Below are 14,640 nucleotides of genomic sequence, written 5' to 3'. Positions count from 1 at the left end.
CACCCTTCCGCAGTTATTACAGGGATACTTCCTGGTAATATATTGTCAAGGACCATTTCCCAGCAAATTCTACCAAGACCTGAGGAACTACCACTTTGTGCTCTCCAGCTGTACATTAAACTCATAGGAGCGTCCAGAATGTGGACCTATAGAGAGAGAGTGTATGTTTCTCTCTAACATGGGAAGGAAGAGACATACAACAAGACTTCAGAGAGGGCGAAAAGGCTACATTTGCTGACCTCCATTTATGTAAACCAAACTTCCCTCTGACATGTTTGCATGATGGGTGATTCCTGGTTTCTAATTCCTCACAGCAGCATGTATTATTCATTATTTAATAAGAAAAAGACGTATTTTATTACTATGCATGCTACAGTTTGGTAAACTAGAAAGTGGTAAACAGTAAAGAAAAATGCCAATAAAATGAGTTGTTGATAATAAAATAAATTAAATAAAAAAAAAATTAAGACCAAGCTGAAAAGCAATGAAAAGCAAAATATGAAAGCCTAACCTTCTTTTTATAAGATACTAAGCACTTCCCTTTGGCCTCGGATCAGACCCAGAATAGAACGCTGTCTGTACTCTTTTGAGTACAAGCAGGGAGTTTTAAGACTTAGCTCTGTTTTTCCAATGATCACATCCTTACTTGGATTATACAGTTGATACCACATCAGTAAAATTTGGAGTTTTTAGTAGACCTTCAATGGAGATACATGGTGGAACACAGCATGTTTGTTTAAAAATGAGAATCCTGAATAGATAAAAGAACCAAGTGGAATGTTTACCCAATGTGATTCACAAAAGACTCAAGCTCCTCCAGCTTAGCAATATGGGTACAAAGGAAAGACCACCCTCTCCACTCCCCCTGGTATTCTTGATTTGGCCACTTGTGTTTCAAGAATCCTTTGTTCCTGGTTTTAAAATGGGAGCCTAGTCTGTCTTATTTTTGTAAGAAAAGATCTTCAAGTGATAGATCATCTTGTATTGAGGTATGATGTTAAAATTCAAATTTAACACTGTCACTTGGGAAATTTCACTGAGTGCAGTGGATTTCCTCCTTTTCAGGGCTCTGGACCCCTTTGTGAACTAATGACGGCAGGGACCCTTGCTTCATAAGAAGGCACAACCAAACATACAAAATGTGACTTCAGATTGCTTTCCAATCCACCAAACCCGGGTGTGGATCCTACTTCAGAATATCTGTTCCAAGGGGCATGCTTCTGGGCAGTGTTCCCAAAATGGGAACCCTGAAGAGGATTTGAGAGATGCTCCAAGGCATTCCATCATTAATTGCTCTGTGCTCATCTGTGTCCACAGGTAAAGCTATTTGTTTTACTACATTTTACTCTAGATCTTCTCAGAGCCTTCCATATGTTAAATTCGTGTAGAATCTTGTCTTTTTTTTTTTTTTTATTTCCCACACATCTTTCCTCTACTCAGGGAAGTGTGGTCTATGCCACACCTCCCATGAGAACCCACAGCTTCCTGGCTTATAGCAGAAGCCATGCAAATGCCTTCATCTGGAAAAAGTCTAGAGCAGAGATGCCCAGGGGAGTGGGGAGGTATAGGGATGGTGAACTAATAATATCCTGCCATGCCCTTTTCAAGGATAAGGGAAGCCAGGTGGAGACTATGATAAGCCAAGGTGAATATGTAACAATCCCAGGGCGGTCACTTGGAGGAAGACTTCACTTCTGGGGCCCCAGGGAGAGTTGCTTCCTGCCAGCCTTGGAGAGCATGCTACAGAGAGGGGAGGCAGTCTCTGCTTGCTTCTGGCCCTGTAGGTGATCAGATGTGCTGGGAGGGTTGGGCAGGCTGGGGAGGCAGTGTGCTTACATGATTTCACATACCTAGTCACATCATTTCACATACCTACTGCGCACCTCACAGCTCGATGAGGCAAAACTATATTTTGTTTTAAAATCAAATTTAATTTAATTTTTTGTTTGTTGCTTTAACTCATTTGGATCTTTCCTAAAACCAGACTAAAAACAAAAAAAAAACTTTTTTTTAATGAAAGAAAAATTTCCCAACAAACACTGAATTGAAAGGAACAATGCAATGAACGCTTGTACCCATTGTCAGTGTGGTCTCAACCTGTGTCCTCTATACCAGCCATGCCCCTACTCCCAGACTCCACTGGGTTATTTTGAAGCAAAGCCCAAAATATCATATCATTTCAAGATGAATTCCAACAGATGAAGGCATAAAGAACACATCCTGAGATGCCATTTACATATATCAAACATAATAATTAATTAACATTACATAGTATTAAGTCAGTGTTGTCATTTCCTGATTGTTTCATGAATGCCTTTTTATAGCAATTTTGTTCAAAACAGTATCCAAACAAATTCTGCATATTATATTCAACTGATGTATCTCCTCCTTTTTAAACTGAGGCTTAAAATACATGCAGTCAAGTACACTGATTTTAATTCCATGGTTTAATGAATATCTTATATGCATGTCTAGAGCCACAGGGCCACTGCTCAGATGAAGTTGAAGGGCATTCCCAGCTCCCCAGTCCCTCCCTCTCCTTCCTGTCAGCCCAGAAGGAACCTATGGTCTAGGTTCTCTTAACATAGTTTGTTTTCAGGGTCTTCAAGTTCATATAAACAGAATCATACACACAGTATGTGCTCTTTTGTGTCTGGCTACTTTCGCTCAATGTCATGATTATGTTGTTTTTTGTTCGGTTTTGTTTGTGTGCCTGTACTCTTCCATGGGTGAGGGCTCAATTTGCATTTATATTGTTTTGGGTTATTTCTACACCTTGGCTACTTTATAATGCTGCTGTGAATATCTTTGTCCATGTTTTTTTTTTTTTTGTGACATAAGCACACCTCTGTGTGATATCTGGATAGTAGGGTGGGTGTGGTTTAGTTTTTGGAAATACTTCCAAAGAATTTTCCAAAGTGTGTGAATTTCAGGTGGCCCATGTCCATACAAACACTTGGTAATTATTAATTTTTAACCCATTTGGATGTGTAGGAGCTTATCACTTGGGCTTTAATTTATATTTTTCTGGTGACTAATGATTTTGAGCATCTTTACATTTTCCTGAAGACTAATGATGTTCAGCATAATTATTAGCTATTTGAATATATTATTTTATGAAATACTTATTCAGGTACTTTTGCCCATTTTTTTAAAAATTGAGTTATCTGTTTCTGAGGAATTTGTATGCAGTTTTTCTCCCAAAATATTGTGAGAACAATTCACCCACAGTAGACTAGAATGGAATGAATGGGAGAGGAGAGGACAGTTGAAGAGAGGAAGAATAGACATTAAACACAGTGAAACTGCTAACAATGCTAACAATCTCTAATTCCCTTTATCACACTTAGAAAAGATGGTTAAGCAATGGGTCTGTTGTTATCCAAAGGAAACCCATTTTGGGAACAAGACGAACATAAAAATAATAAAACAAAATGACTCAGTGACTTATAAGAGTAATGGAAAGTCTGATGATTATTGGAAAGATACTATACCAGTGGATGATAATGGACATTAAAGGGGCGCCTGACTGTCTCAGTTGGAAGAGTGGGCAACTCCTGGTCTCAAGGTCATGAATTTGAGCCCCATGTTGGGTGTAGAGATTACTTAAATAAATAAAATAAAAATAAAAATAAATAAAAATAAATAATGGACATTAAATTTTTTTTTAAAAAGTTAAAATTTAGAGAGGACTATCATGGCTATGTAGAACTGTTCTTTGAAAAATAGAAAAAAGAAACATGTTCTACTCTTTCTGTGCTATAATAGGGCTCACAGCAATAGAGGATATAAAATAGTCTTATCTTACCCAGGCTTTTAAAAATATTTAGAGAAGTCCTCATGAATCTCTTCACAATGACCTTTTTGTGTATGAATTGTAAGTGATCGTTTCCTTAAGTTTGCTGTCTTATCCTCCTGACTCGGCCTGCTCCTGAATATCCCTTAATCTGCCCCACCTCCTCTGTAGCTGACTTTGTAGCCTAGCAGAGGGCTGGTCCCCAAGGGTGTGGAACTTCCTGCCCTGGGAACCTTGCCTTTCCTGAAGGAGAAGTGAGGCCCTCAGGAGGGGAAGCAAGAGGCTCTTGCAGCTAGTGGAATTGCCCACTGCTAAGAACACCTATGCAGGGGGAACCCGGCTAAGGAGGCTTCCTGGAAGGTGCCTGATGGGTCCATCCACTGTGGCATTGCAGACACAGCCATCCCAGGGCAGTGACAGCCTCAGCTCAGTCCCTCTGGCAGCACACTCAGGCCTGGCTGAGTAGGGTGTCCACCGGCAGCTCCGGCTGCCAAGGAGCTTGGCTCTGGAGCCTGGAGGACACCTGCCTGGTGTGCTTGCTCCAGCCCCACTCATTGCCTGGGGTTGGTGCTGGGGAGTGGCTTGGAGAGTGTGGAGGGAAAAAAAGTGGGTTCAGAGAGGAGAAAGTCTCAGAAGTGAAAAGGAAGTAACCAGAACAGGAGAGAGTATACAGGGGTGAGTCACAAGCAACAGTCCTTGGACATAGGGGCAACAGTCTTGCCTGTGAGGTGACAGGTGGGGTGCTGGGTCCAGGGCTGCCTTGCAGAGAGTTGCCGGAACAGAATACAAAGGGGCCAGGCAGCACATGGACTCTGGGATCAAATGGCCCCTTCCTGGGCCCCCTGACTCTCAGCAAGATATTGAACTTCTCTGCAGCTCAGCTTCCATGGGTGATATGATTCATAAGCTACATCACTACTGGGTGAATCTCAGCAACACATACACAAATGTCTGGCTTGGAGAAGGTGCTGGGTAAGCAGGAGACCCTGTTTATCACTCAATGGATCAGGCAGCTGGTAAGAAATGACTGTAGTGCCTCCTGATGGCAGGTTTTATTTTTAGGGAAACCTCCCTCACTGACCTGACACCCCCTGGACTCCTTCAGGTGCAGCTTCAAGAGCACACTTGCCCACACCCGAAGTCATTTGGCCAGATGCACCAGGGTGCAGGCAGGTAAGATCTGGAGCTCCAGCGGGCCCATTGAAAGCACTGGCATGAAATGAAGACTGGGGCTTCATATCAACAAAAACAAACTGAGGGTTGCTGGAGTGGTGGGGGGTGGGACGGATGGGGTGGCTGGGTGATAGACATTGGGGAGGATATGTGCTATGGTGAGCACTGTGAATTGTGTAAGACTGTTGAATCACAGACCTGTACCCCTGAAACAAATAATACATTATATGTTAATTTAAAACATTTAAAAAATTTAAAAAAAGAAGAGTCTTTGACTCAAAGGAAAAAAAAAGCAAGTGGATAAATAATTTTGGTTGAAACCAATGAGTCACTTTATCTTTTTTACAAATTACTTTTTAAATACCCAATCACTTAATTCATTAGGCAATCCAGTTGTCATGGTTGATTTGGTAATTTAAACATTAATTTTTGGTTTTTAATTTTTTGGGTAATTTTTAAAAAATGTTTCTTTAGAGCTATACTCAAGGGTTTACTTTCACTTGATTATTTTCCTTCTCTAAGGAATATGTAAGAAAACAATGTTCACTGTTCATCTTTGAAAATCCTGTATAGGCATCATTTGCCTTGGGACGTTTTCCCTGATCACCCTTCACTATCCTTAGAGAGAATTCTGCTCTCCTACTTCAACTTCCGAATACACTTATGGTATCACGTACGCCATAGTACATTGCAATGGCTTTTTTACATTGCTAAGTTTTCTGAGGACAAGCCATCATCATCATCATGTCCAAATCTCTGGTTTCTAGCACAGAGCCTAGAAAATAACAAGCACTTGGACACGTGTCTGAGAGGCTGAAATGACCAATCATCCACTAGATCTAACTTTAGGTAAATCCAGTTCCATTGAACCGGTCCTGTGCTTCAGCTGCTCCCCACCACCATTTTGTCCTTTCTTTCACAGCAGTCAGTGGATAGAAAAGTGACTCAATTATCTACTGAACGACTAATCTACAAATGCTATTTATTAGTTAACTATGGAATCTTTTCATAGGAAAATAAAGTACTCCCATATAGAGGAGTGGTTGTGGGGAGCCTTCATATAATAAAGAAATAGAAGTTTGCCTTCAAAAGAGAAAAAAGAAAGGAAGAGAAAAGAAAAGAAAGAAAAAGAAAAGAAGAGAAAAAAAGGAAAGAAAAGAAAAGAAAAAAGAAGAAAACAAGGTTCAGAAACTTCCATTGCTTGTCTGAATATGTGCAACAACCATTCATCCTTTACCATTGGACTTGTCACAGTGGACTCAGGACATGCAGGTTGAAGGTAAGGAGCCTGTGGTCTTATGAGGGAGAATATTGCCAAAGTCATCACATGAGAATGGGATGTAATTGAGGGGTTCCTGAAAAACTGGAAACATGCAATGCTCAGAAGTAGAAGAGCTGAATCAATTGTGGGATAGTCTTACCATGCACTACTAGGAAGCAGTTAAAATGAGTGTTGTGGGGGCACCTGGGTGGCTCTGTTGGTTAAGCGTCTGCCTTCAGCTTGGGTAATGATCTTGGGGTCCTGGGATCGAGCCCCACATCGGGCTCTCTGCTCAGCAGGGAACCTGCTTCTCCCTCTCCCTCTGCTGTTCCCTCTGCTTGTGCTCTCTCTCTCTCTCTCTCTGTCAAATAAATAAATAAAATCTTTAAAATAAAAGAAAATAAAATGAGTGTTGGAGACTTAGGTATAGTCACAGAAGAAGACCTCTGAGACACATGGTGTAATACATACATACATACACCTGAGACATATAGTGTAATACATACATGGTGTAATACATACATATAGTATAATACATAAATACATATAGTGTAATACATACATATATATATAAAGTATGTGTGTAGGCATCTTGTAAAGATACCTTTTTTTATAGTGTATATGTTATTCTGAAACAACTGTTTCAGCTTATCTAATTCCTATGTAGACATAGATACAGGTGCTAGTGTAGGTACATATAGTTACAGGTAAACAGGAAAATCTGGAAGGGAATATTCACTCTGGTTTAAGAAAGGAGGATTGAGATTAGGTTTGTTTCAAAGGGGAATTTGGTGTTGTCAAATATTTAAATGTTTATAGGGTGAACATATTGTATTATTTGTGTAACTAAAAACCAATTTTATTTATATATTTCCATTTTGGGAAAGATACAGGATTAAAAAGATGGTCTATTTTAAGAAGCCTATGGTGCAAATTGAATAAGAGAATTTCACAGATTTTGAAGATTTTCTGTGATTTCTTGTTTGGTGTGTAACTTCCCATTCATTCACTCATTCAGATTACCAACTTCACTTACTTCTGCAAATTTTTGAAGTTGCTTACAAATTTTTTCTTTATACAGCCCTTATAATTCAACATCAAAATAAAACTAAGACTATTTTATGCATGTATGTGTGTGTGCATGTATGTGTGAGATATCTGTCTATCTGCCATAAATATATGGCAGGTGTCTATGTGGCAGAAGGCACTGACTCAGTCCTGAGTTTAAGCGTCCTGGTAGTTGAAAGACAACCTTGTTTTCTGATATCACACAAAGTTTCATTTGAAGAGTAACCTTTTTACTGTACACTGAATTCAGTGAAGAGTTTATTTAAAGGACCCTGATATCAACCTTTACTGGATAGAAAAGTGAGCAATATCTTCATGGTTTTCAAGGCTCATTAATAATATTAAATGGATGGCTCATTTAGGATGGTGGCTCTCAACCCCATAAGTTGCTATACTTTCTGTTTATAACAAATATTTTATGGCACTTCTTATACTATCAAGAAACGAAATTAATTGATAATATATAACTTGCTGACATTCATAACTGCTCCCAGTGTAATATTAGGGGAAGTAAAGACTGGTGTGTAATAAAAGATGAGTTCCATGTGTATGTGCTACAACATTAATACACAAGAAGATGAGAAACAAGTCAGTCTGTGCACTAAGCTTAGGAACCCATCTGACACCAGCACCACCAGTGTGTTGTGTCAGCTTCCTGGACAAGGCAAGTTGTGTTTGTTTTTGTGTGCTTTTTCCAAAACATTGAAAAACTCTTGGTCAAGCTCTGAAAGAAAACAAAGTCATCTCTCCATTCACACAAAACTGGATGTCCTGGAAAACTCAAAGCATATGAAAACTGTGACAAATATCTTATTTTTCTTTGTAAGTCATATTTAGGTTTTTGGATAAAATTATTAAAAACCACTTTCTTACCTTCAGAAATATTCTGGGGGGACATATCCAAGTTGTGTTGGACCTGACACAGATGCTTATTGGCATGGGACTTCTCATGTAGTGAAAAGCATTTGACAATCATGGGGTCCTCTCACCAAAGCCAAGGATGCCCCCACTGCCAAACACACTTCCAGAAATTTCCAAAACACCCTCCAGAGAGAAGTACTTTGCCCACTGAAAACCACTGAATAGAGCAGCTGATAGGTCTAACTGAGGATCTTAGATTGAAGTCCCCCAAAAGCCAGTGGAGCAAGGAGCTACATGCAGGGGTTTATGTGGTGCATGATTCCAGGGAGCAGGAGGGGGCATCATTGTGAGCCATGGACTTGATTCTGCTGGGACCTCCCACGAGGAGTACAGAGTGTCATGAATCGTTGGCTGGCCGGACAGTAGGCAGAAGCATCTGTCCACCAACTTCTGGCCCCAGTGGTCAAGGTGTTGCCTTGAGATGCTGAGGTTTACACACTTCCAGGCCCATCTGTGCATAGGCTGAGGGTGCTCAGCCCTGGAGCAGTGGGACACCATCATTTGAAAGTGAGTAAGCCCACACAGGACTGTGCATTCCTGTTGCAGGAGGTTGAAGGCATGTCGGTCATGGTGTGGAGACATCTAATGTGTTTATCCAAGAGGACCTCAAGCTTTCTGTTCACCCAGCATGCAACCACTTCAGGGAGGCTTTGGATGGGCCACTAAGTTGAGCTAATGTGAAAACCTGGAACATTTCAGACCTGCATCAGCACAAAGCCAAGACTACAGCCACTGGGATAAATCCTAGCCACACCTTTGAAGGCAGAAGGGTTGGTTCTTTTGATGAGTCAACTTTCTGATTCCCACCTTTGTGGCAAGCAGACCTTCATTTCCTGGCCCCCTTGTCCATCCCCAAATCCTAGAGATAAATGCATTCCCCAAGTTGCTCCCAGGGGAACATGAACACTTTCACCAGAACGTCACTTCTGACCTGCTAGTTAATGTGGGATGTGGCTGACTTATGGTTGAAAGTCAAGACGTGGCATCTTTTCTTTTAACTGAGTGTATTGGACTTCAAGATGCAAAAACTAGGAAGGCTACATTTTAGTAGCCTGCAGGGCTAACCTGGAGTTCTAGTCTTCAGAACAGTTTCCTGACATTCCTGCCATACCTGCTGAGATACTCCTGTGCCATGGGTGTCCACATCTCCCAGCCCAGAGTGAAATGTACTCACTGCAGATTTGCTCTTCTTCATCTGTGCTCTGAAAAGACAAGGAAGGACTGGCTGTCCTTAGACAACTTAGGCTTTCTGGGTGGCAGTCTCCCTGTTTGATCTTGATGGTGCTCAGCAGATGCAGAAGCTGATGGATGTCCACAGAATGACAACATGTGTGTCCCTATAGCAGTGATGTGCTACTTCCCCCAGACACCTTTGGAAGCTCTCAGTTAAACTCAGCAAATTTCCATTGGGTACCATCTAATTAGGCTCAGGCCCCTTTATAGTAGACCCTGAGTGATCCAGGGTCTGGGGGGAGGACTGCAAAAAAGAGAGGGAGGGAATGCCATCCTATGAAACCCATTACACTGTAGGCAACTGGGCTCAGACCCCAGGGACACACCAAGAACCAAGTCAGCCCTTCCACCAGAGACACAGAGAATGAGAATATTCATTCACAGGCTCCTGTCCCTATGGAGTCATGGGTTGCCTGTCCCCATGGGTTGCCTGTCCTCATAGGTCATGAGTTGCCTCGAGGGGCGTTGGTCCCCTCACACAGAAGTTGCAGCATGACAAGTGGCTCCACAGTCATGCAACTAGTTTTTAGCAGAACTAGCATTGGACAGAATTCTCTTGCCTAACTATGGCCTTATGTACTTGCTCTTTGAGTGCATGCCATGTGTACTAGGCTTATAGAATGTGATTCTCACAATGTCATTTTTACAAAAGCAGAGATGCATGCAGTCTGTCTTTTCAGGTCTGCCATCTTCTGCTTCCAAAGCCCCAGCAACCTTGGACAGGAAATCTTGAAGTCCAGTGTGCGGCCAGTGGGGACCTTCAGCAGCTCAGCCACTGCTTCTCCCAGGGATGTTCCTGCCTTTTGATGCCTCTCACCTTAACTCTGAGTCAGGTAGGGGCCTCCTTGGCTCCAAGCATGCCTCTGACCAGAATGGTGTTCCAGACTGTTCTCCCTGCCATCCCCACACACCCAAATTTAACCTGTCCTGTCAGCCATTCCATCTTTTCTTTGTGAGAGATGCAGCCTCAGAGTCAGTCAGAATAGAAGAGCATGGCCTGGTGTGACACTGTCTTAGCAAAGTTCTGGACTGGAAGCAGATGTAATTGAGGCAAGGCCAATTAAAACATATTAAAGAATTGTGGGCATGGTGCAGGGAAGTCTACCATGGACCTGCAAGACCCCAGGGGTCAGGGGGATGCTGCTATCATGCCAAATGGGAATGGGCAGGGGAGGCAGGAGGTACCCAGACCCCGAAGGGGACACTTGTGCTGGGAAAGGGACCTCCTGGTGGGGCTGCAACCTTCCATGGGGGAATAGAGTCAATTGTTCCAGAGGGCAGAGCACCTGGAAAACTGTTTCTGGTTGCACAATTTTCACTTCTGTTTCTTTGTCCCTTCCAGGGGTTCCTTAAGCCCTACCTTACCCTTTCATAAATCCCCATCTGTTACCACTGGCCAGAGTGAATTTCTGTTGTCTGCCGCTAAGAATCCTGATGGATACATTGTGTTTACATGTTTACATACATTATCCAATGCAACTCATGCAAGAAACCCATGAAGTGATAACTCCCTACACACAAACACATAATATACCAAAGAAAATGGGAAGACATAGAGGCTCTGAAGAGAGTTAGTGTAGGCACTATCAGCGACCTGCCAGTCTTTTTTCTATTCTCAGGCTTATGTGCCAAAAGCTGCTTCTAAGAACACCTCTGCTTGCAGGACGCTCAGGACCTGGGGTACAGGGCAGGCCAGGAGTGCTGGGAACTCAATGCCCCAGGAAGCAGCCTCAACAAATGCCAGGTGGGAGCTGGTAGACAAATACCCGAGTTTCCTGCCACTGGGAAGAGGATCACTCTGAAGCATGTTCTACATCCTCTGTCAGTGTGCCTCTGTGGGACTGACTGATTACAGTGGTAACCTGCTAAATGATACATCCTGTTATCTTTCTACTCTACCCTGTATCACTCCCCCTCTCCCCCACTGAGGACTCTTGGGATCTCCTCTCAAAGAAACTATTATACTTAATTCTTGTTCCAGGGTGGTAAATCAACCTGAGACAGGAAGTAAATTATCCAACATCACCTAGCTAGTCCTGGAGTCCTGAGAGCTCCATCCTATTCTATAATGCAACTCATGCTACTGAGTAAGTGTTGGTAATGCATGGTGCATTGGCAGGAATCCATGGCCTTAGTGTATTGGTCTTCACATGAGAATATGGTTTGCTAAGTATTTGTCAAATTTTATGCCTCAGAACTCTAGTGGAGGGAACTGTAGATTCTCATAGCAGGAAAGGGCCAAGGGAAGTTGAAGAGGAGAATGATGAACAAGAGGAAAATAATGAGGGCAGGATCATGGCAGAAGATGGTAGCCACACTAGGAAGAGGTTGATAGCTACTCCCTTTCAGAGACTAGGGTATCCAGAAAATGAATGTCCAGTGCTCTGGGAATTGGATGAATAGTAAAAACAAAAACAAAAAACAATCCCCCCCCAAGAAATAAAAAAAGCCTATATGCTTCTTGATGATAGTATCCATGATTGTTTATGGACACATTATGGATGCCTCTGAATGAGTGGAAGCATTATGTATAAATGATAATTTCTCAATAGCAGCTACCAAAGAGGGAAAAAGAAGAGAAAAGAGAACAGGTGTTTGGAATGACAGTGTGGAAAGGACCTGAGTTAATTACTACTTTGCCACTGTTTTGTGGTGCTCTTAAAGCTTATGCCTTTTAGTTACTGAACTTTGTTTAGAAACTATTTGGATTTTAGAGTTTCTGTTAATTATTTTGGTAACAGGTGGATTCTATATGTAAAAAGCAAAAGCAAAAACAAAACGAAACAACCCCCTCACACACACACACACACACACAAACACACACACACACACACACACAATCTTGTTTTATCAGTGTTTTTGTGTGAGGGCTCTAAATCCATTAGCAACAAAATAACTTACTAATCACCTTTTTTATTATGACAAAATATGCATAACATAAAACTTACCACCTTAACCATTTTTAAGTGTACAGTTCTGTGGCATTAAGTACATTCACATTACTGTGTAAACATCACCACCACCCAACTCCAGAACTTTTAGCATCTTCCAGAACTGAAACTCTGTACCCATTAAAAAATACCTCCCCATACCCTACTACCTTCAGTCCCTGGCAACCACCATTCCATTTTCTGTCTCTGTGGATTTGGTTACTCTAAGTATCTCATATAAGTGAAATCATATGGCATTTGTCCTTGCCAATTACTTTTGGCTGATGTAAAATTTCAGAATTTTTAATTTTATTCCTAAAATATCAAATATTCTCCTACTTATATGTATTCATAACATGCTGATATTGAAATGAATCTTAAAAATTAGTGGTAAGGAAATAAAAGGTGTAGAGATTGGGAAGGAAGTAATAAAACTATTTTTATTGCAAATGAAATATCAATGCACCAAATCCAAAGACCCACCACCACTACCACCACAACAACATTTCCTGGAATTAATAAGTAATTACAACAAGTTTGCAGCATACAAAGTCAATATACAAAGTCAGTAATTTTCCTATATATCAGCAATGAGCAAATAGAACTTGAAGCGAAGAACACATTACCAGCATCTGGATGGGGAGAGTGCCCACGCGCGTGACTTTCAAGCATCTAACCCTGGGAATTCGAGCTGGCATGAGCCTTTGGGTAGACAAATACCAGCCCTGCTCCTTGGGACGGCTGGACTATCACAAGGAGCAAGTGGCGCAGCTGTGCAACCTGGTGCAGTGTGGTGATTTTCCTCATCTCTTAGTGTATGGACCATCAGGTGCTGGAAAAAAGACAAGAATTATGTGTTTTTTACTTGAACTTTATGGTGTTGGAGTGGAAAAATTAAGAATTGGACATCAGACCATCACAACTCCATCTAAAAATAAAGTTGAAACTAGCACTATTGCAAGCAATTATCACCTTGAAGTTAATCCCAGTGATGCTGGGAATAGTGACCAGGTAGTAATCCAGGAGATGTTGAAAACAGTGGCACAATCACAACAACTTGAAACAAACTCTCAAAGAGATTTTAAAGTGGTATTATTGACAGAGGTTGACAAACTCACCAAACATGCTCAACATGCCTTGCATAGAACCATGGAAAAGTATATGTCTACTTGCAGACTGATCTTGTGTTGCAATTCTACATCTAAAATGATACCACCTATTCATAGTAGGTGCCTGGCAGTTTGTGTGCCTGCTCCCAGCATTGAAGATATTTGTCCTGTGTTATCTACTGTGTGCAAGAAGGAAGGTCTGAATCTTCCTTCACAACTGGCTCATCAACTTGCAGAGAGGTCGTGCAGGAATCTCCGAAAAGCCCTACTTAATGTGTGAAGCCTGCAGAGTGCAACAATATCCTTTTACTGCAGATCAAGAAATCCCTGAAACAGATTGGGAGGTGTATCTCTGGGAGACCGCCAATGCTATTGTCAGTCAGCAGACTCCACAAAGCCTCCTTGAAGTTCGTGGAAGACTTTATGAGCTTCTAACTCATTGTATTCCTCCTGAAATAATAATGAAAGGCCTTCTCTCAGAACTTTTACATAATTGTGATGGACAACTGAAAGGGGAGGTGACCCAGATGGCCACTTACTATGAACATCATCTACAGCTCAGTAGCAAAGCCATTTATCACTTGGAAGCATTTGTGGCCAAATTTATGGCACTTCATAAGAAGTTCATGGAGGATGGATTGGAAGGCATGATGTTTTGACATCTTGACGTCTATCCTTAATTCTTCCTAATATTTCTCAGTATCAGCATTTACATTCAGTTTATATTGGAAGAGCTGCAGGTAAAATAAACTAACTTTACTTAAAAAAAGGAACACATTACCATTTACATTAGCATTCAAAAAATGAAATACTTAGGTATAAATCTAGTAAAATATATACTAGATCTATATGAAGAAAACTATAAAGCTGATGAAAAGAATCAAAGAAGAACTAAACAACTGGAGAGATATTCCATATTCATGAATAGGAAGAGTCAATATTATTGAAATCTCAGTTCCTCCCAACTTGATCTATAGATTCAATGCAACCCCAATCAAAATCCAAGTTAATTATTTTGTGGTTGTTGATTCTAAAGTTTATATAGAGAGGCAAAAGACTCAGAATATCCAACTCAATATTGAAGATAAACAAAGTTGGAGGACTGACAATACCTGACTTCAAACAAGACTTACTATAAAGCTACAGTAA

The 14,640-nt window shown here is 41.2% G+C and overlaps 1 pseudogene; it reads left to right on the top strand.

Annotated features, from left to right (window-relative positions):
- The first annotated feature begins 13,078 nt into the window (after window positions 1-13,078).
- LOC114224544 (replication factor C subunit 3 pseudogene) lies at window positions 13,079-14,150 on the top strand (annotated as a pseudogene).
- Window positions 14,151-14,640: the final 490 nt, after the last annotated feature.

Source organism: Eumetopias jubatus, unplaced genomic scaffold (assembly GCF_037043125.1).
Source record: "Eumetopias jubatus isolate StellerSeaLion01/CBP00866 unplaced genomic scaffold, mEumJub1_p1.0 scaffold_9, whole genome shotgun sequence".
In the NCBI taxonomy this organism is placed as follows: domain Eukaryota; kingdom Metazoa; phylum Chordata; class Mammalia; order Carnivora; family Otariidae; genus Eumetopias; species Eumetopias jubatus.
The sequence above is the reverse complement of the archived record's forward strand: the minus strand, read 5'-3'. Positions and strand labels throughout refer to the sequence as shown.